The 27,532-nt window shown below is 36.6% G+C and overlaps 1 protein-coding gene across 1 annotated transcript in view; it reads left to right on the forward strand.

Annotated features, from left to right (window-relative positions):
* Positions 1–1,408: 1,408 nt before the first annotated feature.
* LOC145670710 (uncharacterized) overlaps positions 1,409–27,532 on the forward strand; it is a 77,625-nt gene continuing 51,501 nt past the window's right edge. Inside the window, exon 1 of the transcript XR_014128387.1 lies at positions 1,409–1,612. The gene's annotated coding sequence lies outside the window, so the exon portion shown is untranslated. The remainder of the gene's footprint in view (positions 1,613–27,532) is intronic.

The raw sequence follows: 27,532 nt of genomic DNA on the forward strand, positions 1-27,532 counted from the left end.
ATTATTATTATTATTATTATTATTATTATTATTATTATTATTATTATTATTATTATAAAATGCCATATCTCGGGATTCCTTGCGGTTAGAAACATGAAAGTTGGTAGTTTGATTTTTTCATTTAAAACAATTACACATGTATTTGAACTTTTTTTTCACTTAACGTAGAAGAGAAGGAAAAAAGGTGGGGGTGGTTCATTAAAATGCCTTACGAGGTGTTGGAATTTCATGACACAGTTTTAGCTCAATCCAATTCTATATGAAAGACAGAAGGAAGAACGCGAAATATTGTGCCACAGTACCACGTAGGAGCATTTGCTATATTGTGCAAGGCCTATGTCGAGCAGATTGGGGATCTGGGGGCGAGCCCCCCCTAGACGAAGGCTAGTATAATATACCTAGGTAATTTTATTGTTGTTGAAAGCATAACTATAGTTAATTATGTTTCGTGGACCCCACACAAATATAGAGATAGATTAATTTTGTATTAATTTTTGTAACTGGTGTCCCGCAATTGTTACTCAAAATATAAATAATTAGAGCAAACTGTACACTCTTTCGTTAAAATGAATGATATCGTCAATGCAGTATTTTCTTTTGTGCAAGTCTTGGGGTCCCGGGTTCGATCCCAGCCCCCGCCAAGTGAACTTTGTGGTGGACAAACACCGTGTGCGTGGGTTGTCTCGGGGTTCTCCCGTTTCCCCCCACTTTCTTCATTCCACCCTTTCATTCATTACTCATCATCACCGTTTCCTTTTGCCTAACCGGCATAACCGCGGGACGTAAAACTCAAAGATTTCATTTCATTTTTTTCTTTTGTGCAAGTACTGTGCCAGACAGTGCATCTCATATGTTGCGGTGACTGTGTGTGAAGTGAATCGTGACACCGTCACGCCTCTGAAACGGAAGAACGTATTTAATTTAAATCTACAGAAAAAAATACTCCCATTACAAAAAAAAAAAAAAAAAAACCTTACAAGATAGGGTCCCAAAGTGGAATCTGGGAATCATTTTTACACCCACCCCCCTCCAGCCCCGTATTCATATGAGTCTCATTCTTGTAAATTAAAAGTCTGGTCACCTTGAAGCTACTCTCATCTTCGAGAAAGCGAACCGCCCCTCCCAAACGATCCTTCTAGATCCGCTAGTGACTGTACTGCTCCACTAAAGTGAACCTGTAGAGTTGTCATCACCATTATCGTATTCATGTTGATATTTAAGTTTATTTTTATTTACCACTTTCATGTTTTAGTTGCTTCAAGTTTGTTGTAATATTAATCCAGTTTATAGGAATCACTTCTAATTTGTTTTCGAGTTATAATAGTGTTTTCAAGCATTAGGTGATATGTGTATAAATTCTGCACCTGAATACGAAAAAGAGAAAGCAAGTTAATATTAAATACATACATAAAATGGTTTCAAAATGGTAAATGTTTGACTCTTCGTAGTAATACGTCAAATTCTATAGAAACTATATATATCCTGTAGTCTTATAATTTGAGAGTGGAAATAGTGGGATAGAATCTGAAGAATGTTAGAATTACAAATTATCAAGAAATTGATTGGGTTTAAGTACCGCAACTGGAATTATAACTACGTAGCAACACTAACGGTAACTTCCAATTTCATATTAAATTTATTATTATTTGAAGGAGGATCCAATACAAAATGATGTCTAGTTAAGCATTTTAATCTTGTCCAGGAGGTGAAGCCTCCTGAATACAATACGTTTCCCCCAAAAATGAATCTCCACAAAATTTTTAATGGAATAATAAAACTAATCGGAATCCTCAACTTTAGGTCTAAGAGCTAAATCAAAAGTTTTTCCGACATAGAACATATTTTCATTTTGTATCATATTCAGTATCCCAGGATAATACAGGAACTTAGGTAGATATAAAGAATCCATTGCTAATATGATATATTTTGCTGTACGTTGAATACTATGGAATCTAAAGGTAATAGTATACATGAGAACCCCCTGATCTGCGTTTCTTCTGTGTTCTATTACCACTTCTACATGAAATATCATAAATTTTCTACGTAGTGCAATAATAAGAAGCATCCATGTGCACAAGACATGCGATATGCGTTAAATTCTCCCCCCCCCCACACATAGTCATAGATAAAGTACAAGGGTACTACACATGCAGATATAAAGTACAGGTACGTTCTTTTTTATTTACGTATCAGTCGATAAGTAAATAAAAGTCGCTTTGTTACCCCCTTTGTAAGTTCGTACATACTCAATGAATAATCCCTAAAAGTATGAGCGTCCTGCTCCTTCAGGAACTGATGCAGCTTCATGTATACTATATCCGAACTGGATATCGCCGTATTTTAAAATAAAAGAAACAGCAGTAAATAACTAACTATATGGAGTTTATAATATATACAAGTATCGCCATCTCATCATATATAATATACATGACGTAATTGCTATTTAAAATCAAAATTAGATACTACGAAATGAATAATAAATATGATGTGGTGTGGAATAATAAGTAAAATGAGTTATACGTAAATGAGTAATTGTAGAAGTATATATATATATATATATATATATATATATATATATATATATATATATATATATATATATATATATATATATATATATATATAAGTAAATAAATGGAAGGGAGCTATTTGATAATAATAAATAAATAGTAATTGAATAGTTTGCTGATTATGACGATTGATTTTCCATCATAAACTATGAACATACTTATAGCTATGATATTTTAGTTCCATTGTTTATCCTACTTTAACCTAACTAATCATCAGCTTAAGTTGCGTACATGGCACATGCTTTTCCTACCTATACTTTCTTATATAATCTATTATGTATGATTTATATTTATTTGTTTGAGATTCTGTAATATATGTGTCAAATTTGATTTTGTATTATGACTGCTAATACGTTTCATTTCAGCAATAATTTCGTAATCCATATTACATATGTATTGTGATTTAATTATTACATCGATAACATAATTTCGATAAAGTAATCTTACAAATGCATATTGTGAAATTTTGAGTATTCCTAATTCGATTAGTATCAAGTTGGCCCCACCATTTTTGGACGGAGAAAAATAAATAATGCTATTCGTTTGTGCAACGTTAGTGCTGGTTAGTGCCCAAATTTCAGCGTTTGTGCAATCAAAATAACAAAGTTATGAATAATTTAAATTTCGGGGCCAATTTGACGTCAAGTTGGCCCCGCTTTTTTCTCTAACTGAGATAGAATAGATTTTCTAACGTCAAATGTTTGTGCTACGTTAGTGCTGGTTAGTGCCCAAATTTCATCGTTAGTGCTGTTCAAATAACGCAGTTATAACGAATTAATTAGCGTCAACTTGGCCCCGCCTTTTTTCTCTAATTGAGATAGAATGGATTTTCTAATGCCAAACGTTAGCGCTACGTTAGTGCTAGTCAGTGCCCAAATTTCACCGTTAGTGCTGTTCAAATAACGCCGTTATAACGAATTAATTAGCGTCAACTTGGCCCCGCCTCTTTTTACCTAATTGAGATAGAATGGATTTTCTAACGTCAAATGTATGTGCTACGTTAGTGCTGGTAAGTGCCCAAATTTCATCGTTAGTGCTGTTCAAATAACGCCGTTATAACGAATTAATTAGCGTCAACTTGGCCCCGCCATTTTTCCCTAATTGAGATAGAATGGATTTCTAACGTCAAACGTTAGTGCTACGTTAGTACTTGTTAGTGCCCAAATTTCACTGTCAGTGCTGTTCAAATAACGCCGTTATAACGAATTAATTAGCGTCAAGTTGGCCCCGCCTTTTTTCCCTCATTGAGATAGAATGGATTTTCAAACGTCAAACGTTAGTGCTACGTTAGTACTGGTTAGTGCCCAAATTTCACCGTTAGTGCTGTTCAAATAAAGCCGTTATAATGAATTAATTAGCGTCAACTTGGCCCCGCCTTTTCTCCCTAATTGAGATAGAATTGATTTTCTAACATCAAACGTTAGTGCTGGTTAGTGCCCAAATTTCACTGTTAGTGCTGTTCAAATAACGCCGTTATAATGAAATTAATTAGCGTCAAAATGGCCCCACCTTTTTTTCTAACTGAGATAGAATGGATGTTCTAACGTCAAACGTTAGTGCTACGTTAGTGCTGGTTAGTACCCAAATTTCATCGTTAGTGCTGTTCAAATAACGCCGTTATTATGAAATAATTTAGCGTCAAAATGGCCCCGCCTTTTTTACCTAATTGAGATAGAATGGATTTTCTAACGCCAAATGTTTGTGCTACGTTAGTGCTGGTTAATGCCCAAATTTCATCGTTAGTGCTGTTCAAATAACGCCGTTATAACGAATTAATTACCGGCAACTTGGCCCCGCCTTTTTTACCTAATTGAGATAGAATGGATTTTCTAACATCAAACGTTAGTGCTGGTTAGTGCCCAAATTTCACCGTTAGTGCTGTTCAGATAACGCCGTTATAATGAATTAATTAGCGACAACTTGGCCCCACCTTCTTTCCCTAATTGAGATAGAATGGATTTTCTAACGTCAAATGTTAGTGCTGGTTCGTGCCCAAATTTCACCGTTAGTGCTGGTTAGTGCCCAAATTTCACCGTTAGTGCTGTTCAAATAACGCCGTTATAATGAAATTAATTAGCGTCAAAGTGGCCCCACCTTTTTTTCCTAACTGAGATAGAATGGATGTTCTAACGTCAAATGTTAGTGCTGGTTCGTGCCCAAATTTCACCGTTAGTGCTGGTTAGTGCCCAAATTTCACCGTTAGTGCTGTTCAAATAACGCCGTTATAATGAAATTAATTAGCGTGAAAGTGGCCCCACCTTTTTTTTTCTAACTGAGATAGAATGGATTTTCTAACGTCAAACCTTAGTGCTACGTTAGTGCTGGTTAGTGCCCAAATTTGACCGTTTGTGCTGTTCAAGTAACGCCGTTATAACAAATTAATTAGCGTCAACTTGGACCCGCCATTTTTCCCTAATTGAGATAGAATGGATTTTCTAATATCAAACGTTAGTGCTGGTTAGTGCCCAAATTTAACCGTTAGTGCTGTTCAAATAACGCCGTTATAATGAAATTAATTAGCGTCAAAATGGCCCCACCTTTTTTTGTAACTGAGATAGAATGGATTTTCTAACGTCAAACGTTAGTGCTACGTTAGTGCTGTTTAGTACCTAAATTTCATCGTTAGTGCTGTTCAAATAACGCCGTTATAATGAAATTAATTAGCGTCAAAATGGCCCTGCCTTTTTTATCTAATTGAGATAGAATGGATTTTCTAACGTCAAATGTTTGTGCTACGTTAGTGCTGGTTAATGCCCAAATTTCATCGTTAGTGCTGTTCAAATAACGCCGTTATAACGAATTAATTACCGTCAACTTGGCCCCGCCTTTTTTACCTAATTGAGATAGAATGGATTTTCTAACGTCAAACGTTAATGCTGGTTAGTGCCCAAATTTCATCATTAGTGCTGTTCAGATAACGCTGTTATAATGAATTAATTAGCGTCAACTTTGCCCCACCTTCTTTCCCTAATTGAGATAGAATGGATTTTCTAACGTCAAATGTTAGTGCTGGTTCGTGCCCAAATTTCACCGTTAGTGCTGGTTAGTGCCCAAATTTTACCATTAGTGCTGTTCAAATAACGCCGTTATAATGAATTAATTAGCGTCAACTTGGTCCCGCCTTTTCTTTCCTTAATTGAGATAGAATGGATTTTCTAACGTCAAATGTTAGTGCTGGTTCGTGCCCAAATTTCACCGTTAGTGCTGGTTAGTGCCCAAATTTCACCGTTTGTGCTGTTCAAATAACGCCGTTATAACGAATTATTTAGCGTCAACTTGGCCTCGCCATTTTTCCCTAATTGAGGTAGAATGGATTTTCTAATATCAAACGTTAGTGCTGGTTAGTGCCCAAATTTCACCGTTAGTGCTGTTCAAATAACGCCGATATAACGAATTACTTAGCGTCAAATTGGCCCCGCCTTTTTTCCTTAATTGAGATAGAATGGATTTTCTAACTCCAAACTTTAGTGCTACGTTAGTGCTGGTTAGTGCTGTTCAAATAGCGCCGTCATAGCGAGATTAGCGTCAAATTGGCCCCACCTTTTTCCCTAATTGAGATAGAATGGATTTTCTAATGTTAAACGCTAGTGCTACGTCAATGCTGGTTAGTGCCCAAATTTAAATGTTAGTGCTGTTCAAATAACGCAGTTATAACGAAATTAATTAGCATCAAATTGGCCCTACCTTTTTTCCCTAATTGAGATAGAATGGATTTTATAATGCCAAACGTTTGTGCTACGTTAGTGCTAATTAGTGCCCAGATTTCACCGTTAGTGCTCTTCAAATGACGCCTTTATAACGAATTTAATTAGCGTCAAGTTGGCCCCGCTGTTTTTCACTAATTGAGGTAGAATTTTTTATTTAATGCAAACAGTTTGTGCTTAATCGTTGGTGCTTGGTCCTGCTTTAATTTGTCTGTTAGTGGTGTTGAAATTACACGTCCATGAACTTTGCGTCTCCACTTAACGCATTAACGATAAAATTAGTGTCGGTCATTATTGCATCGTTAATGATACTTAGTGCAGCAACCTCTAACGTTAGTGCATCGTTAGGCTTCTAAAAAACACTGATTGTTTCTTGAATGCTTCACTATTAGTGTAGATGTAGCAAATTATAAGTTCCAAAACTCCCATATAAAATGCATGGACAATTGTCTAATTGCGTGAAATTCCCGCCAAATTCAAAAGCACTAATGACATCTTGTATTGTACTCGTTAGTGAATCGTTAGTGCTTCTTAGTGAACCAACCAATAACGTTAGTGCTTTTTCAGTGTAGGTGCTACAAGTAAAAAACCTTTGGGGAGCTAAGTTCACGCTGCTTCCACTTCAAGCAGTAACGAAAAATCAGTGCCTTCATTTGTGCATCGTTATTGCTTCTTAGTCCGCCAACCAATGACGTTAGTGCTTTATTAGTGTATTCTCTAGAACCAAATCAATGATAGGGAGTAATTACCCTATAAGCCCCACTTTAAGCACTAACGGCAAAAATAGTGGAATTTCTTAGTGCATCGTTAGTGCTTCTAAATACGCTAATAGTTTCATTAGTACTCCGTTATTTTTGTAGATATAGCCATTTATATGTCACGAAACTCCCAAAAGTAAAACGTTAATTTTTTTACTACTCAAATTCTAGCCAAGTTCAAAAGCAGTAATGATCTCTTCTAGTGCAATCGTTAATGTTTGCTAGTGCACCAAGTCCGAATATTAGAGCCTCTCATTGTGAATGTGCGTCAAGTTGGCCCCGCCTTTTTTCCCTAATTGAGATAGAATGGATTTTCTAACGTCAAACGTTAGTGCTGGTTAGTGCCCAAATTTCACCGTTAGTGCTGTTCAAATAGCGCAGTTATAACGAATTAATTAGCGTCAAAATGGCCCCGCCTTTTTTTCCTAACTGAGATAGAATACATTTTCTAACGTCAAACGTTAGTGCTACGTCAGTGCTGGTTAGTGCCCAAATTTCACCCTTGGTGCTGTTCAATTAACGCCGTTATAACGATTTAAGTAGTGTCAAGTTGGCCCCGCCTTGTTTTCTAATTGAGATAGAATGGATTTTCTAACGTCCTACGTTAGTGCTACGTTAGTGCTGGTTAGTGCCCAAATTTCACCCTTAGTGCTGTTCAAATAACGCTTTTATAACGAATTAATTAGCGTCAACTTGGCCTCGCGTTTTTTACCTAATTGAGACAGAATGGATTTTCTAACGTCAAACGTTAGTGCTACGTTAGTGCTGGTTAGTGCCCAAATTTCACCATTAGTGCTGTTCAAATAACGCTGTTATAACGAATTGATTAGCGTCAATTTAACCCCGCCTTTTTTCCCTAATTGAGATAGAATGGATTTTCTAATGCTAAACGTTAGTGCTGGTTAGTGCCCAAATTTCACCCTTAGTGCTGTTCAATTAACACCGTTATAACGATTTAATTAGCGTCAAGTTGGCCCCGCCTTTTTTTCCTAATTGAGATAGAATGTATTTTCTAACGTCCTACGTTAGTGCTGGTTAGTGCCCAAATTTCACCGTTAGTGCTGTTCAAATAACGCCGTTATAACGAATTAATTAGCGTCAAGTTGGCCCCGCCTTTATCCCCTAATTGAGATAGAATGGATTTTCTAACGTCAAACGTTAGTGCTACGTTAGTGCTAGTTAGTGCCCAAATTTCACTGTTAGTGCTGTTCAAATAACGCCGTTATAACGAATTAATTAGCGTCAACTTGGCCCGCCTTTTTTCCCTAATTGAGATAGAATGGATTTTCTAACGTCAAACGTTAGTGCTACGCTAGTGCTGGTTAATGCCGAAATTTCACCGTTAGTGCTGTTCAAATAGCGCAGTTATAACGAATTAATTAGCGTCAAAATGGCCCCGCCTTTTTTTCTGAGATAGAATAGATTTTCTAACGTCAAACGTTAGTGCTACGTTAGTGCTGGTTAGTGCCCAAATTTCACCGTTAGCGCTGTTCGAATAACGCCGTTATAATGAAATTAATTAGCGTCAAGTTGGCTTCGTTTTTTTTCCCTAATTGAGATAGAATGGATTTTCTAACGTGAAACGTTAGTGCTGGTTAGTGCCCAAATTTCACCGTTAATGCTGTTCAAATAACACCGTTATAACGATTTAATTTACGTCAAGTTGGCCACGTTTTTTTCTAATTGAGATAGAATGGATTCTATAATGCCAAACGTTAGTGCTATGTTAGTGCTGGTTAGTACCCAAATTTCACCGTTAGTGCTGTTCAAATAACGCCGTTATAATGAAATTAATTAGCGTCAAAATCGCCCCGCCTTTTTTCCCTAACTGAGATAGAATGGATTTTCTAACGTCAAACCTTAGTGCTACGTTAGTGCTGGTTAGTGCCAAAATTTCATCGTTAGTGCTGTTCAAATAACGCCGCTATAATGAAATTAATTAGCGTCAAAATGTCCCCGCCTTTTTTCCCTAATTGAGATAGAATGGATTTTCTAACGTCAAACGTTTGTGCTACGTTAATGCTGGTTAGTGCCGTAATTTGAGCGTTAGTACTATTAAAATAACGCCGGTATAACGAATTATTTATTGTCAACTTGGCCCCGCCTTTTTTCCCTAATTCTGATAGAATGGATTTTCTAACTTCAAACGCTTGTGCTAGGTTAGTTCTAGTAAGTGCTTTTGAAATAACGTCGTTATAACGAAATTAATTTGCGTCCAGCTGGCCCCGCTTTTTTCCCTAATTGAGATAGAATGGCTTTTCTAACGTCAAACGTTAGTGTTACACTTGTGCAGGTTAGTGCCCAAATTTGAGCGTTAGTGCTATTCAAATAACGCCGGTATAACGAGTTAACTAGCGTCAAGTTGGCTCCGTCTTTTTTCGCTAATTGAGATAGAATAGATTTTCTAATGCCAAACGTTAGTGCTACGTTAGTGCTCTGATTTCACGGTTAGTGCTCTTCAAATAACGCCGTTGTAACTAACGTAATTAGCGTCAAGTTGGTCTCACTTTTCTTCCCTAATTGAGATAGAATGGATTTTATAATGCCAAACGTTTGTGCTACGTTAGTGCTAATTAGTGCCCAGATTTCACCGTTAGTGCTCTTCAAATGACGCCTTTATAACGAATTTAATTAGCGTCAAGTTGGCCCCGCTGTTTTTCACTAATTGAGGTAGAATTTTTTATTTAATGCAAACAGTTTGTGCTTAATCGTTGGTGCTTGGTCGTGCTTTAATTTGTCTGTTAGTGGTGTTGAAATTACACGTCCATGAACTTTGCGTCTCCACTTAACGCATTAACGATAAAATTAGTGTCGGTCATTATTGCATCGTTAATGATACTTAGTGCAGCAACCTCTAACGTTAGTGCATCGTTAGGCTTCTAAAAAACACTGATTGTTTCTTGAATGCTTCACTATTAGTGTAGATGTAGCAAATTATAAGTTCCAAAACTCCCATATAAAATGCATGGACAATTGTCTAATTGCGTGAAATTCCCGCCAAATTCAAAAGCACTAATGACATCTTGTATTGTACTCGTTAGTGAATCGTTAGTGCTTCTTAGTGAACCAACCAATAACGTTAGTGCTTTTTCAGTGTAGATGCTACAAGTAAAAAACCTTTGGGGAGCTAAGTTCACACTGCTTCCACTTCAAGCAGTAACGAAAAATCAGTGCCTTCATTTGTGCATCGTTATTGCTTCTTAGTCCGCCAACCAATGACGTTAGTGCTTTATTAGTGTATTCTCTAGAACCAAATCAATGATAGGGAGTAATTACCCTATAAGCCCCACTTTAAGCACTAACGGCAAAAATAGTGGAATTTTTTAGTGCATCGTTAGTGCTTCTAAATACGCTAATAGTTTCATTAGTACTCCGTTATTTTTGTAGATATAGCCATTTATATGTCACGAAACTCCCAAAAGTAAAACGTTAATTTTTTTACTACTCAAATTCTAGCCAAGTTCAAAAGCAGTAATGATCTCTTCTAGTGCAATCGTTAATGTTTGCTAGTGCACCAAGTCCGAACATTAGAGCCTCTCATTGTGAATGTTTTTGTAGGGAAGAGCTAGCGTGTAGTTAGCATCCTCTAAGTTTTATTTTATAGCGTTCAAAATGTTGAAGCACTAATGTTGGGAGTTCTGCAATAAGACCTATTAACGAAGTAATAACCATTACAATACACGTCGTCATTAGTTCTTTTAAATTTGGCCTTAATTTTACAAAGTGAAAAATGCTACGTCCGTAAAGTTAGCCCCGCACGGTTCTCAAATGCTACTATTTTTTTTTTTTACATATTTACACCTTCTTTAGTGCACATTAGTGCACTAAACATTTACCTTTGTACCATAGTACTTTAAAAGTTATTAATGAATAACTAGGGCATCTCTAAGTTTAGATTTTTCAACTTACGCACAATTTTATAGTAATTGTGCCACAAAAGTGGAACTAACACCAGCGGTTAGTGCATTGTTAGAGCTCTATGACACAGTAAGCCCTAAGGTTAGTGCTAGCATAATTTAGGAGTTATAAGTGCATAACTCACTCAGGACTAAATTTAAACTTATCGAATTTTACAATGATTGTCTCGCAAAGGTAGAATAAACGTCGAATTTTTGTACATCGTTAGTACTCCAAAAAGTTCTAACGGTAGTGATATTTAATCTGTAAAGTTAGTGCTATTATAGTTTGGGAGTTACTGATGAATAACACGTGCGGGGCTAACTTTAGATCTTTCAGTTTTTGTAGAATTTTACATTTATTGTCAGATAGAAACAACATCAACAACATTAGTCAGTGTATTGTTGGACCTCCATTAAACAGTAAGCACTAACGTTAGTGTTGTCATAATTTAGGAGTTATTATTGAATTACACGGATGGTACAGTATTGAAACTTACTGAATTTTACACTAATTTTCCATTAAGGTAGGACAAACTCTAAATATGAGTACATTGTTAGTGCTACATACAACTCAAAACACTTACGTTAGTGCTTTCATAGTTTAGGAGATACCAATGAATAACAGAATTTAAAATTATCGAATTTTACTCTAATTGTTTTACAAAGGTAGGACAAAAACTGAAGGTTAGCGCATCCTTAGCAGTCAAAAAAGAAAAACAAAAAACTAGGTACTAACGTTGTACTATCTCATTTTAGTGGTTGTTAATGAAGAACTCAAGCGAGGCTATTCATTTTACACTAATTTAGATTCACATTATATTTCTCGCTTACACAATTTTACACTAATTGTCCCACAAAAGTGGGACTAATACCAGGGCTTAGTGCGTTTCTAGAGCTCTATAAAACACTAAGCACTATCGTTGTAATTTCATGAATACTTCAGACAGGACTGAATTTAAATTTATCGAATTTTACTCTAATTGTTCCACAAAGGTGGATAACCACCAAAACTTAGTGCACTGTTGGTGCTCCATAATACACTAATCACTAACGTCAGTGCCATCACAGTTTAGGAGTTATTAATAAATAACTCGGCAGGGATAAAATCAGGTTTTTCAACTTTTACACATTTAATGTAAAATTCAATAAATTTTGATTTAATTTCGTTCGAGTTATTCACTAATAGCTCTTAAACTCTGATATCGTTATCGTCAGTGCTCATTATGTTTAGAGCACTAACAAAACACTAATATTTAGCGATTACACTACTTTTTGAGTGACAATTATTGTAAAATTCGATAAATTTAAATTTAGCCTCGCGCGAGTTATTCATTAATACCTTCTAAATTGAGATAGCACTAACGTTAGTGCTTAGTTTATGGAGCACTAACCTCTGGTTTTGTCTCATTTCTGTCTGACAATTAGTGTAAAATTGTATAAAAATTGAAAGATTTAAAGTTAGCCCCGCCCGAGTTGTTCATTAATAACTTGTAAACTACGATAGCAGTAAAGGTAATGTCTAGTATCTTTTGGAGCACTAACGATGCACTAACCTTTGACGTTTACTGCACCTGTATGGGACGATTATTGTAAAATTCGATAAAACTGAATTAGTCCCGAGCGAGTTATTCACTTATAATTCCTAAACTATGTGAGCACTAACGTTAGTGCTTGATGTTTCGGCAAGCAATAACGATGCACTAACTTTTGATGTTTATTCCACCTTTCAAGGACAATTATTGTAGAGTTCAATAAATTTCAATTTAGTCCCACGAGAGGTATTCACTAATAACTCCTAAACTCACATAGCACTAATATTAGTGTTTAGTGAACGAAGCACTAACCATGTGAACTGTTTTGGTAGTAATTCAGATGCGTGCGAATCTAAATTTAGACAAGTGGCATTTTCCAGTTTGTAAAATCCCCGCCAAAATTAAAAGCACTAATGAACATATATAGTGTAATGGTAACTATTACATTAGGAGGTTTTATTGCAGAACTCCTAATATTAGTGCTCCAATTGTATGGATGCTAAAAGGTGAAACTTGGGGGAAGCTAACTACACGCTAGGACTAGCCCCTCCGCACAAAAGCATTCACGACAAGAACCACTAGTGTTCGGAATTGGTGCACTAGCAAACACAAACGATTACACTAGAAGAGATCATTACTACTTTTGAATTTGGTGATAATTTGACTCAATGAAAAATTCCCGATGTATTTTTTATAGGAGTTTCATGATATAATTTGCCATTCTACACTAGCTACTAGTGAAGCACTAACAAAACTATTAATGTTTTCTAGAAGCACGACCGATGCACTGGGTTTCATCGTTAGTGCTTTCTCGGGAAACTAACCTGTATTTAGACCTCCCAAAGTTTTTTTTTCCTTCTGGCATTCAAACTATTGAACCATTAATGTTGGGAGTTAATGCTCCAAGAAGCACTAACGAAACATTAACGATTTTACTAGAAGAGATTATTAGTGCATTTGAATTTGGTGGAAGTTTGAGACAATAAAAAATTGCCCATGTATTTGTTATGGGAGCTTCGAGACATAAAATTGGCCATATCTACAGTAATAGCGCAGCACTAATGAAACCATTAGAGTTTTCTAGAAATACTAACAATGCACTATCGATTTCACTAGGTTTCATCGTTAGTGCTTTCTTAAGGGCTAACGTTTTTCGCTTCTAGCGTCCAACCTATTGAAGCATTAATGCTGAGAGTTGGTGCTCTAAGAAGCACTAACGAAGCAGTAACAATTGCACTAAAAGAGATCATCAGTGCTTTTGAATTTGACCAAAATTTCAGCCAATGAAAAATTCCCAATGTATTTCTTATGGGAGTTTCGTGATATGCAATTGGCCATATCTACTCTAATAGTGAAGTACTAGCGAAATTATTAGTGTTTCCTAGAAGCACCAACGATGCAATAACGAAAGGCGCTAATTTTTTCGTTAGTGTTTGAAGTGGCGACCAGAGTGTAATTACATACTATCATGTTTTGGCTTTAGAGCCTCCACTAATGAAGCACTAACGTTAGGAGTTTGTGCACTAAAAACAGGAACAATCCACTAACGAATGGCACTACCTTTTTGTTAGTGCTAGAAGTGGGGCAGAAGGTTTCAGCCCCACTAATCCCTACTATTGTTTTCGTTCTAGAGCTTACACTCATAAGCACTTACGTTAGTGTTTGGTGCATTAATAAGCACTAACGATGCACTACAAACGGCAGTATTTTTTCGTTTGTGCTTGAACTTGGGGCAGTGTCAACTTGATCCCAAAGGGTTTTTACTTGTACCACCTACATACACCAATGAGCACTAACGTTAGGGGTTGCTGTACAAAGAAGCACTAACGATGCACTGACGATTACACAAAAGGAGATCATTAGCGCTCTTGAATTTGGCGGGAATTTGTTGCAATCAGAAATTATCCATAACTACACTAATAATGCAGTACTAACGAAACTATCAGAGACTTCAAGAAACACTAACGATGTACTAATGAATGACAATAATTTATTCGTTAGTGCTTAAATGGGAGGCTAAGTTCACACTGGCCCTGCAAATATGTTTTACTTGTATCACCTACACTAATGAACAACTAACGTTACGTGTTGATGCACCAAAACGCACCAATGATGTACTAATAATCGCACTAGAACAGAGCATTAGTGCTCTCGAATTTGGCGGGAGTTTGACGTAATCAGAAATTACCCATGTATTTCTTATGGAAGTTTCGTGACATGTAATTAGCCATAACCTCACTAATAGAGCACTAACGAAAATATCACAGTTTTCTAGAAGCATTAACGATGCACTACGAATGTCATTAATTTCTTCGTTAGTTCCTAAAATGGGGGCCAAGTTCACGCTAGCCCTCCAGAGATGCTTTACTTGTACAACCTACACTAATGAAGAACTAACATTGGGGGTTCGTACACTAAGAAGCACTAACGATTGCACTAGAATAGATCATAAGTGCTTTTGAATTTACCGGGAATTTGACGCAATGATAAATTACTCATGTATTTCTTTAGGGAAGTTTCCTGAAATGTGATTCCCATAAAAACACTAATATTGAAACATTACGAAACGATTAGTATTTTCTACACGCACTGACGATGCATTAACGAATGACTGATTATTCAGCTAGTGCTTGAAGTGGAGGCCAGCGTGAAGTTGGAGCCATGAAGGTTTTCTTTTACTTGTAGCATGTACACTAATGAAGAACTAACGTTAGGGGTTGTACACTAAGATGAACCAACGATTGACGCTAATTTTATTGTTAATGCCTCAGGTGGCGTGAAATTTCATCACAACTATAGAACATATGGAAGCACGACCAAGTTCTAACATAGCACAAACGCTTCGCATTATAAAAATTCTACCTCAAATAAGGAACAAAACCGGACCAATTTAACGTTCATTAATTTCGTTATATCGGCGTTATTTCAACAGCACTAACCTATAAATTTGAGTATTACCCAGCTCTAAAGTAGCACTGACGTTTGGCATTAGAAAATCCACTCTATCTCAATTAGAGAAAAAGATGGGGCCAACTTGACGCTAATTAGTTCGTTATAACGACGTTATTTTCGGGCACTAACCAGCACTAACGTTTCACATTAGAAAATTTATTTTATCTCAATTAGGGAAAAAAGACAGGGCCAACTTGACGTTAATTAATTCGTTATAACAATCTTATTTTAACAGCACTAAAGGTGAAATTTGGGAACTAACCAGCACTAACGTTTGACGTTAGAAAATCCATTCTATCTCAATTAGGGAAAAAAGGCTGGGCCAAGTTGACGCTAATTAATTCGTTATAACGGCGTTATTTGAACAGCACTAACAGTGAAATTTGGGCACTAATCAGCACTGACGTAGCACTAACGTTTGACGTTAGAAAATCCATTCTATCTCAATTAGGAAAAAAGGCGGGGCCAACTTGACGCTAATTAAATCGTTATAACGGCGTTAATTGAACAGCACTAAGGGTGAAATTTGGGCACTAACCAGCACTAACGTAGCACTAACGTTTAACATTGGAAAATCCATTCTATCTCAATTAGGTAAAAAAGGCCGGGCCAAGTTGACGCTAATTAATTCGTTATAACGGCGTTATTTGAACAGCACTAAGGGTGAAATTTGGGCACCAATCGGCACTAACGTAGCAGTAACGTTTGACGTTAGAAAATCCAGTCTATCTCAATTAGGGAGAAAAGGCGGGGCCAACTTGACGCTAATTAATTCGTTATAACGGCGTTATTTGAACAGCACTAACGATGAAATTTGGGCACTAACCAGCACTAACGTAGGACGTTAGAAAGTCCATTCTATCTCAATTAGGAAAAAAAGGCGGTGCCAACTTGACGCTAATTAAATCGTTATAACGGCGTTAATTGAACAGCACTAAGGGTGAAATTTGGGCACTAACCAGCACTAACGTTTAGCATTAGAAAATCCATTCTATCTCAATTAGGGAAAAAAGGCGGGGCCAAGTTGACGCTAATTAATTCGTTATAACGGCGTTATTTGAACAGCACTAACGGTGAAATTTGGGCACTAACCAGCACTAACGTAGCACTAACGTTTGACGTTAGAAAATCCATTCTATCTCAATTAGGTATAAAAGGCCGGGCCAAGTTGACGCTAATTAATTCGTTATAACGGCGTTATTTGAACAGCACTAATGGTGAAATTTGGGCACTAATCGGCACTAACGTAGCACTAACGTTTGACGTTAGAAAATCCATTCTATCTCAATTGGGGAGAAAAGGCGGGGCCAACTTGACGCTAATTAATTCGTTATAACGGCGTTATGTGAACAGCACTAACTATGAAATTTGGACACTAAGCAGCACTAACGTAGCACATACATTTGACGTTAGAAAATCCATTCTATCTCAGTTAGGGAAAAAAGCGGGGCCAACTTGACGTCAAGTTGGCCCCGAAATTTATATTGTTCATAACTTTGTTATTTTGATTGCACAAACGCTGAAATTTGGGCACTAACCAGCACTAACGTAGCACAAACGAATAGCATTATTTATTTTTCTCCGTCCAAAAGTGGTGGGGCTAACTTGATACTACTCCTAGTTCGTTAATACATGCCTTTGATAAAATTTTGTGTAAATTTTGTTCTTTTGATAAACTGTATTTTCTGTAATTCTAATGAGTCGTACATGACTTCTAAAACTAATATCTCTGTCCTCCACCATCCGACGGACTCAAGATAAACTTCTTTCCGGAGAACAATCCGGTGGCGATCTATGGGCCGTGTTTGATGTTCCTAGTTCCAACAATTGCGGACAGAGGGTGTCGAATATAAAATCACCGTTGCGCAACAACTGCCACCTCCAGTCTGATGTAATGTCACACGTCTGTCAACGGTGAGGATGTTTTCGGGGCTGCAGACCTGGACAGCGGAACCGGCGCTTGCGTGACCGGCATTACGGGCAGTGGGGTAGGACAATATATACAGCAGGATAAGTTGTCTAGGACCGATCATAAATTCAAGGAGAGAAACTGGAGTTTTCAGGACAAGTCATTTATGAGAGATCACCGTTTAGTTCTCACCAACGATAACCTACCTTCCACTGTTTCGTTCGAATTCGATTGTCTAAGAACACTGTCTTACAATATCCACATATCTGCTAACATAAATATGAAATAGTGACAGCTCTACATAGCTGGATAGTGGATGTCTATAAGTAATCCTTGTGATCTGTCTTTCTTTCTTTAACCCAGAAGCAGGGTGTAGGTTTTATTTAAGCAGCATCAAACTGTATTCCCTATTACACTTTATTAGTTTACTTGGTATAAGTTGTATATTCTGTCATAATAGTCCAAAATCTAAGTTAAAATTCCTTGTCAGTGCGGTTCCGTATAATCCTTGAAACCAAATTATTAGGTCTTCTCTGAATCCTTGTGATCTGATAGCACGGTGAAGATTCAATAAAAATATAATCACCTTAGTCACACAACAATAAGTAACATTGATTATTCAACGAATAACAAAGGAAGATGATGAGTATTGTGAATAATCATGAAGCTTTTATTAGTAGTTCGCCGTGGAATGAAGACAATGCAAAAGACGCTGAAAAGAGTGCTGAAAAGGCGAATTCTTTTTAAGATCGAGTTAATGATACTCAGAATAAAAAGGTTAATGAGTTCGAATTACAGTTAGAACGTCATTCGGGAAGCAGCCACTTAAGAAGCTGAAATTGGAAGGAATTTCCTAGTAAATAAATAAGCAACTTTTGTCTTTCATCTGAATTGAATAAAATTGAAGAAGAAGATGATATTTGTAAAGCCTTAAAATACTCTTCCTGATAATATCCGCAATAGTATGCTATATGTGGATTTTATTGAGCGGCAACCCGTGGGATGAAGTCGTCAAGTGTATATCACTTACTATACGTTGATTGTTTCGAAAGTTCCAAAGAATTGGCTGCAATTTGAGTAAAGCATGAGCATTACAAGGCCACATATGTGTTGAACGAGCACGCGAACGTACATTAACATTCTTCCGATACTATGGTTTGTTGAGCAAAAGGGCTTTAGACGTGACAACACGAAACATAAGGAAAATCGTGTTGTCATTAAGTTTCTGGTGAAAATGAGACTAAATGGAACCGTCACCAAAGCCGAATTGGACACAGTGTTGGGAGACTTATCATTTGCCACTTATACCAAGTGAACAGCAAGTTATTTCCACAGCGACAGTCTATTTCACAGCTTCGGACGAATCACATATTCTTCTGCTGTCAAGGCATTGGAAGGCCTTTCAGAAGAATATTAAACTTCTTCTAAGACAAGTTGATTAAAAAAAAAAACAATCACTTTGGTATTGTTTATGTCTTGAGACAGCCCTTATTATATCTCTCCTTCTACGCAGCTCTATATTTTGGGTCGCCATCTGGAGAGTAGCTTCAGCACATCAGATAACGCTTTCCAGATCCGGAGTGAAAAACATTCTACCCAAGGAATAGAGCATATGTATAAACTTAGCTTATTAACATATATAGCAGAAATGACCAAGGAAATTTCAGATTCAAAATTATTATTACAAAGTCAATAAGTTGGAACAGAGCAAGATTTGAAATACAATATTTTAGTTTCAAAACTGTTTCTATATTCTGTTATCTGCGGATCATTAAATAGGGCCTATTTGCCTTCTTTCTTCGCAAATTGTAATGCCCCATCGTCTTGCGTGATGGCATTACAAATACATAATTTCTGTGCGTTCTTAATTTCCAAATACTTATTCATTTATTACTCTATCTTTATAGTTATATTTTAGATCTATCCATAATTATTAAATGATTTGTTAATTTGGTGGCAAGTCAAGACTTTAAATTCTGCGCCAGGAAAGCTACTGTTGCCTGAAGAAGAAGAAGAAATATATTTAAAAAAATACATATTTCAACTATGGAGTGAAAAATGTAAATGAAGATTTTAAAATTGCATCTTTTAAGAAATATTTTAGTATGAGTGGCTTTGAAGTTGTGTATCTAATTATGAAATGAATTTTTCGAACCCACTCCGGGTTCTCCTAAGTAATGTATCTACCGATATTCGTATCAATAGTCTAAATTAATTATAGCCTTGTCAAAATTCCCTGTTAACTTATACTATGTTATTTGTGCATTGGCTATTCAAATGGTATCAGTTCCATTGGAGGATTCCATGTCAGAAGGGCCCGGACAAAAGGGCGAGGACAGAAAGGCCCGAGTCAAAACGGCCCCACGTCAAAAGGGCCCGGGTCAAAAGGGCCCCGCGTCAAAAGGGCCCGAGTCAAAAGGGCCCCGCGTCAAAAGGGCCCGGGTCAAAAGGGCCCCGGTCAAAAGGGCCCCGCGTCAAAATGGCCCTGCGTCAAAAGGGCCCCGCGTCAGAAGGGCCCGAGTCAAAAGGGCCTTGCGTCAAAAGGGCCCGGGTCAAAAGGGCCCCGCGTCAGAAGGGCCCGAGTCAAAAGGGCCCGCGTCAAAAGGGCCCCGCGTCAAAATGGCCCGGGTCAAAAGGGCCCCGCGACAAAAGGTCCTGAGTCTAAAGGGCTTGAGTGGAAAGAGCCCGGGTAGAAATGGTCCCACGGTCAGAAAGCCTGAAATCAAAACAGAAGTGGAAATCAAAGATGCACGAGGGGATAGTGCCACCTTAGTAAGTAGAAGTGATTATTAGAGACATAGAAGGAAGAATATCAGTGGTTATTAGAGACAAAAAGGAAACTTGAATGGTGATCTTAATTTTGTTTGGTTGCTGTTTGTTCTGCAACAATCCCTATCGCTTAAGTCGGTTCTCGATGAAAGTTTGCTTTCAACCGCGTCTCTCTGAGTTTGTAGACGTGGAAGACCCGGGTTCGATTCCCGGTGGGATCTCATGTGGTTCGAATTCCATGTTAATCAGTAGGTCCACATCTCATACAACCTCGCTGCTGAAGGGAATGCTAAAGTGAAAATCAGTCATATCTCTGAGTTTGTATTCTCGAGACCAAGCCCAATCAGACTGTCTATTAATGACTGTTCCCTTAGTTCTAAAGTTCAATTTCTGCCCCTGAATCAAAGTAAAAAAAATACCTATTATATGAATAATATTATCTTGAAAACGTTTCTTTAATTTTGGTGAAAGAACAAACATGTGGATCTCCATACAGGGTTAGTCAAAAGTATTGGGACAGAACAATAATAACGACACGCGTGGACGGAGGAAAATCAAATGTTGCAATTGGTGTTATTGCAAAAACTGCATTGGCTTGGAGTGTTGTCACCGTGGAAGCTATTTTGAATTACACTATATTGCGGATCGCACATTTTTTAATGGAAAAGGCTATGATCTTACATTTCAGTTTAGACTTTATATTTCCACAAATGTGAATGTGAACTCATTTTTGACACATTACCATTTGTTTATGAAACAGGGTGTTTGGCATATGTATCTAATAGAAAAAAGTATCATGACAGGGCAGTAACAAAGAGACAAATGGACAAAGGAAAAGTAAATGTTACAGGTTGGTATTGGTGTTAAAACTGCGTTAAATGATCATGGCACCCAACTTGAATTCTGCATATTATATACCATAAAATATTTTCAAATAGACAGGGGTACTTGTGTCACATAAATTTAGGCTAGAATCTTGCTACAAACGATAATCTAAATTAGGGATGCGTACGAGACAAGATTTGAGGCTGTCTCGTTTCAAAAATGTACTGTAAATGTGATGTCTCGACTCGAAAAATGTGCATTTTTCTATTGGAAGAGCTGTGTCTCGACTCGGATATTCTCAGGAAAATTCTGTCTCGACTCGTCCCGTGCGCATCCCTTACTGAGTCGAATTTTGACCGATCTCTATTCATTTACGCGATAGTGCGTGCTAAGTTTGACATTTGTTTCTAGTAGAAGAAAGTATTTAGATAGGTAACTAATAAATAGTACTTCATTGTCTTCCTAAAGTTTTTGTTCGTTTGCTTGCGTTTATAAAATATTGAGAAGTTACCACATATGTATAACATATTTTAATAGTAAGTATATTTGTGATTAATTGTTACTTTACGACTATAAAGCAATAGAATGCTTTTAATGTGCATTTTAAAATATTTGGTAGAGCTCAACAACGTCGTTCAAATAGTAGTGGGTGATAACGATGTTTCTTCTGGTCAGTGTATTGTACCATGTAGAGTTAATACGGGAAGGATATAATTGTAGAATTGCTAGAAAGAAACCATGTATTACCCAAATTAAGAAATATAAGATACTTAAATTTTCTAGAGCTTTTGAAAATAAACCCAAAAACTGGTGGAAATGTTTTTTATCGACGAATTGAAGTTAAACCTGCATGAATATAATGGTAGAATAATAGTTTCTCGACAAGTAAATACAGAAATAAATGTCAAGAACTTCCAGCCTACTGTAAAATACAGAAGAGGAAGTGTAATGATTTGGGTTATATATGTTCACCAGGCGTTGGAGAGTTAGTGTGTATTGATGGGATTCTGATAAAAGAAATATATCTTAACGTTCTTAGAAGGACTTCTAATTTTATCAAGATATTGATCCCAAACAAAGTATATGTTGTAAAGAAAAGATTGCTTTAAAACTGCCCAAAAGTGCGCTAAATCCCACCACATAGTACTGGCTTTAATGCCATTGAGAATCTTTGGAACGAATTGCAACGTAAGGTCAATATATACGAGTTACGGTGAAAGAAGGTTTGAGAAAAGCATTACGTACAGATTGGAACAATATTTCCCCACACTACACAAGGAAAATTATAACAACGATGCCGAAATGCTTAAAGAAAGTTACAAATCGTTGTGTGTTTGCTATTAAATACTAACTGTATTAACTTGGAGGGATAAAATAATTTTAGAGGACATTTTATAGTAGTTTGTTTAATAATATCTGAATATTTATGTGATCAACAGTGTCCACATCCCCATTGAATGTAGTTTTTGCAACAACACACACTTGCAACATTTGCTTTTCCTCCGCCACATTATTATTTTATTGTCCTGATACTTTTGTCTACTACACACTGTCAAACATAGCACACTTTCCTCGTAAAAGAATGAGGATTGGTAATGAATGAACAATATTCTCGTTTGTGGGAAAATTCAATCCTAAATTGATGTGCTAAACATACTCCTTTCCATTTAAAAATATTATGTGATATCCAATATGGCGGAATCCAAGATGGCTGTCATTATGTCCACGCCCTCAGTGCAGTTTTCGCATCATCACACCTGCAACCTTTTACTTTTCTACGTCTACGTGTCTCTTTGCCTGTCCAGATACTTCGGTCTACTAGATACAAATGTCAAACGTAGCACCCTATTTCGCAAACGAATGAAGATAGATTTTTTTTAAAAAATGAGTTCTTCTTCTCATCTGTGGGAACATTCTAGCCTAAATTGATGTATCAAACCCACCTCTTTCCATTCAAAAGATATTGTGTGATATCAAATATCGCAGAATTCATCTGCAATATTTACCTTACCTCCGTCCATGCGTATCGTTATTACTGGTCTGTCGTAACATTTTTACTAACTCTATATTTTTTTTACACATGTATGTTCTTTCAACACAAATAAACAGGTATGTCCACGTAATATTTTTAATCTAATATGTATTTTTATACTTCTGAAGTTTTGCAGGCTATATCTCAGATTTCTTGACGTGGGGCCTTTTTGTCAGGGGACCCTTTTGACCGGAGCCCTTCTGACCAGGGTCCTTTTGACTCAGGCCCTTATGACTGGAGCCCTTTTGACTAAGGCCTTTCTGTCCTCGCCCTTTTATTCGGGCCCTTCTGACGTGACACCGGTTATAGGATAGGAAGAGATCATATACAGAGGTACAACAGTTATTTAATGCTACATTTTTCGAACGTAACCCAATTTCGAAGTCAACTGCCTAAGAGGCCACTGAATGTTTTGCAGAAAGGTACCGCATGCGATCAGGAAGGCCGAAACAATGTAGCAATTTGGCAGTTTCTTTGAATTTACAATCTTTTGTGGAAATTCCGCATTCATTGATAACCATAGTTGCTAACAAGCTAGGTGTTTCCCAGAGTTCAGCGCAATGAATTTTTGTACGCTATGCTCCTTATGTAAAGTCATTCTGAAGTATGATTAGTACCATACTAAAGAGTTCGATTAACATGTGTTAATTGCAGTAGTCAAACCTTTAGTATGACGCTAATCATACGTCAAAACGACTCTGCATAAGGCGGTATAAGTTTAAACCCTAGGAGAATGCGTTTAGTGCATGAAATAACGGAAGACGACTTTGATCACCGCATTGAGTTTTGCGAAGTAATGATATGAAATATCGATGACAACAATATTGTGTCATGACAAATGACATGGTATTCTCTGCTAACTTTTAGACTGTCAGTTTAACGTCCCACATTATGCCCTTTAGGACGACGATGATTAAAGCAAGTGAATGATAATGAAAGAACGGGTGAAATCAAAAGGAAACGAGGGTACCCCGGGAAAACTCACGTATACAATATTGTTCACCACAACCTTACTTGGCCGGGAATCGAACCAGTAGTCCTACACACCAGAGCTAAGCGTTCTACCACTGAACCACCGTGCCCCCTCCCTCCGGTATTCTTTGATGAAGTGATATTTACCTTATATGGTTTGGTGAACCGAAAAAATTATCACTATTGGAGCGATGAAAACCCACATTGATGGGATGTTATTTCCAAGAACAGAAGTGCAGAAGCTACTGACAGAAATAAACTACATTCTTAATTAGAAATATTACGAATGATATAAGAGAGATGTTAAATTAAAAGTAGGAATGCAAAATATTTTTTGAATACGAACTGTGGTTTAATTAGGAATACAGCTGGTAAATAATAATATTGGACTACAAAGGTATTCAGAAGTCTTGCTAGAGGAAATATAAATATATTGAGATTATTATTATTGTTATTATTATTATTATTATTATTATTATTATTATTATTATTATTATCGAATTGAAAATTCAATGGTGCATCTGAAACGAGGTAAAAGATCAGAAAAAAGTACGTGTAGCCAACAAGCGGTAAGAAATGTGTGAAGCATTAAGGGCTTGCATTGAGGGTGCCAGGTAAACATGATTGGGAGCCACTGATATACGATATTGCATTGAGGACGACCCCTTCTGTACACGTCGTTCTTTGTCTAGGCCTTACTGACATGGAATCAAATAAAAAATAATGAAACAAGAAGTATATTATAAACAAAAAATCCTTACTAAAACTATTATATAAATTTTCTCTACTAAATCTCATCAAATTATATATATATAAATATATAATATTAACAATTTGCCTTCGGTGAACATTGCATTATTCTTATTATATATTAACGGTGCTAACCTAACACGAAGCCTTATAATAAGGATTTAAAAAGGGCTGAAAGACAAATGACAAACATTACAAACAAATAGCATTTGTTTGTATTTTCTGTTCCATCTGATCAGATTTTATACGTATATAATTATTTTACATTACAGTATATTTTTTGAACAACTTATTTTTGATTAACATTACATTATGATCATTATATTTTAGAAGTACCAATGTTGCATAAAGCCTTACAAAAAGATAAAAAGAGTGAAAAAAAGACATTACTAACAAAAAGTATTTTTGAGATAAACATATTACATTTATTATATTCGAAAAGTACTTACTTAACATGAATCCTTACAAACAAAGAAAAATCTTCATATCTTGTCGATTAAATTATATATATATATATATAATATGTGATTCGAGTCTAAAAGGGCCAATGTCACTTTTGGGCAAAAAATGAGATTTTCGTCAAATTTTAACGCCTATAAATGGATATTTTCTTTTGCAAGAAAAGCAAATGTTAATATGAATGGTATATATACTCCAAACTACTTCGTGTTGACATTAGCCCTTTTAGTACCAAGTCGCAGATATATAAAGTATGTGAACTTACATTGAAAAATTCTGACTACTTTAATCTGTTTTGAAATTCTTCCAACTTATATTGGACATAAGTTTATTATCATTTTTGCTTAACTTTCCAAATGCCAAATACGATTGACATTTGTCTCAAACTGCTTACGTGGATTGCAAATTAAAATTGTGAGCCAAGCCAGGAAGATAGTCTCTAAAGGTCTTTGAGCATACTCCTGTACAATAGTACGTACTCGACTTGCAGTTACTCTGTATTTGTTTCTGCCGGTGGCCAATACTTGTCTTAGCATTTTCTATTAATTTGATCAACAGAGTGCTCCTTTAACCGTGTATATTCGACGATAACCGTTTGCGATAAGATAAAATTCGTTGCGCCATAAAATTTTATGATAAAATTACGCGCATCTCTTTACTTTATTTCATAGTTCTACCATATTCACTTTTTAATATTCGGCGACAGTTGCCATCGAAATTCATACAGTTATACGCATAATAATAATAATAATAATAATAATAATAATAATAATAATAATAATAATAATAATAATAATAATAATAATAGAATTACAATATCAATTACGTAAACAATACCTTCGAATAAAGAAAAAACTGTCACGCAGGGATTCGAACCCGGGTCACTGAAATGGCAGTTCTCTGCTTTCACACTTGATGCAAAGATAAGAAAATTAACTAGTAGCTATGTTACATAAACATAGCACACACTATTTCTACACGTGTTGATGCAATTCAAAGAATGCGAAAATAATGTCTGCCGGCTTTTCTTCTTTAGAAATTAGAAGTTACGGTGAGGAAGAATTGCAGTAATGTAAATCGGGACCAGTTAAAAACAATGAGGTAGTCTCATCTTGAAGAACGCTTTGCGATATTTTCCTCATTGACGAAAGTCTATATCACTTGTTTTTGAGTTAAAGAAGGAAACCTCGAGTAAGTCATTGTGTCACTCATAAGGAACGTCTCCTTATACGAGTATTAGTACGAGTATTTTGTGTATAGTCTTACATGCAATGCTTTTAACTAGCTAATAGTTTAGGCGGAAAATGAAGTGACGAGGTAGGTAAGTGTTTAGCGCATTGAACTTATATTCGGCGGACCCGCGTTCAAATCCCGGTCAGGTTCTATCTTTTTCAAATGTTTCAATTTCAATTTCAATACATACTCAGTGTGACAAGCGAGATTTTCTCTCCTCCAGAAAGAAAAAAATGTTCGAATGAGGAGAATTGGAGAAGGTCTCTCAATGAAGGCAATCATTTACTAACTTATGTCCAGCAGTTGTTCTAGATTTGATATTTTCGTCTACTTTCAAGCATTTTCTGATTCATGTGTGATCAGTGTTTTTATTTCTTTGAATAATACATTACATACACAGCAATATTGAGATTAACATATGATGTTCATTGGACAACACGCTCTGAACCCAAGAGGTTCATCTCAGAATGGAGAAATGTTTCGTGCGTCATCTACTCACAATTTTACTTGCATGAAGACTGGATTCAATGCTACCAACTGTTGTCAGTGCCGAGAAAAGTTACGTGTAAATTGGGTTGCATCTGTCGAGGCGTATTCACAACTGCAAATTACCTGGACCCCAAGTTATGGAATTAGAGCATAAGACTTAGGGGGGAAACTTTTGTGGTTGGGTGTACATAGATTTTCCTAACACGAGTAGCACTATCTGCTATTGATCTAAAATATTCCAAGTAATTTTTCCTCTTTCTTTTTCTTTCCTTCTTTCCTTTTATTTCTTTCTCCCGAATTTTGAGCCACCTCACTTCGGCAGTCAGGGCCGTTGCCCCTCTCACCCGCACCATGACACGGCACTGATCAATACCTACCTGCAACACTTTTCTCTGTTCACATGAATCGTAACTGGGCTGTCGTAATAACTTTGACTAACACTGTATACAGATCCACATTACGTTTTTTCATACAAATCAGGTGGTGTCCACTGAATACTTTTAATCTAATAAGCCTTTTTATATTTCTCATGCTTTTCAGGCTATATCTCAGGCTTTTTTGACGTGAGGCCCTTTTATCGCGGGGTCCTTTCGACTCGGGGTCCTTTTGGAGCAGGGCCTTTTTGACTCGCGCCCTTTTGCCGGGGGCCTTTATGACCGGGGCCCTTTAGACGCGGGGC

Source organism: Thermobia domestica, chromosome 14, assembly GCF_964235325.1.
Source record: "Thermobia domestica chromosome 14, izTheDome1.hap1.1, whole genome shotgun sequence".
In the NCBI taxonomy this organism is placed as follows: Eukaryota; Metazoa; Arthropoda; class Insecta; order Zygentoma; family Lepismatidae; genus Thermobia; species Thermobia domestica.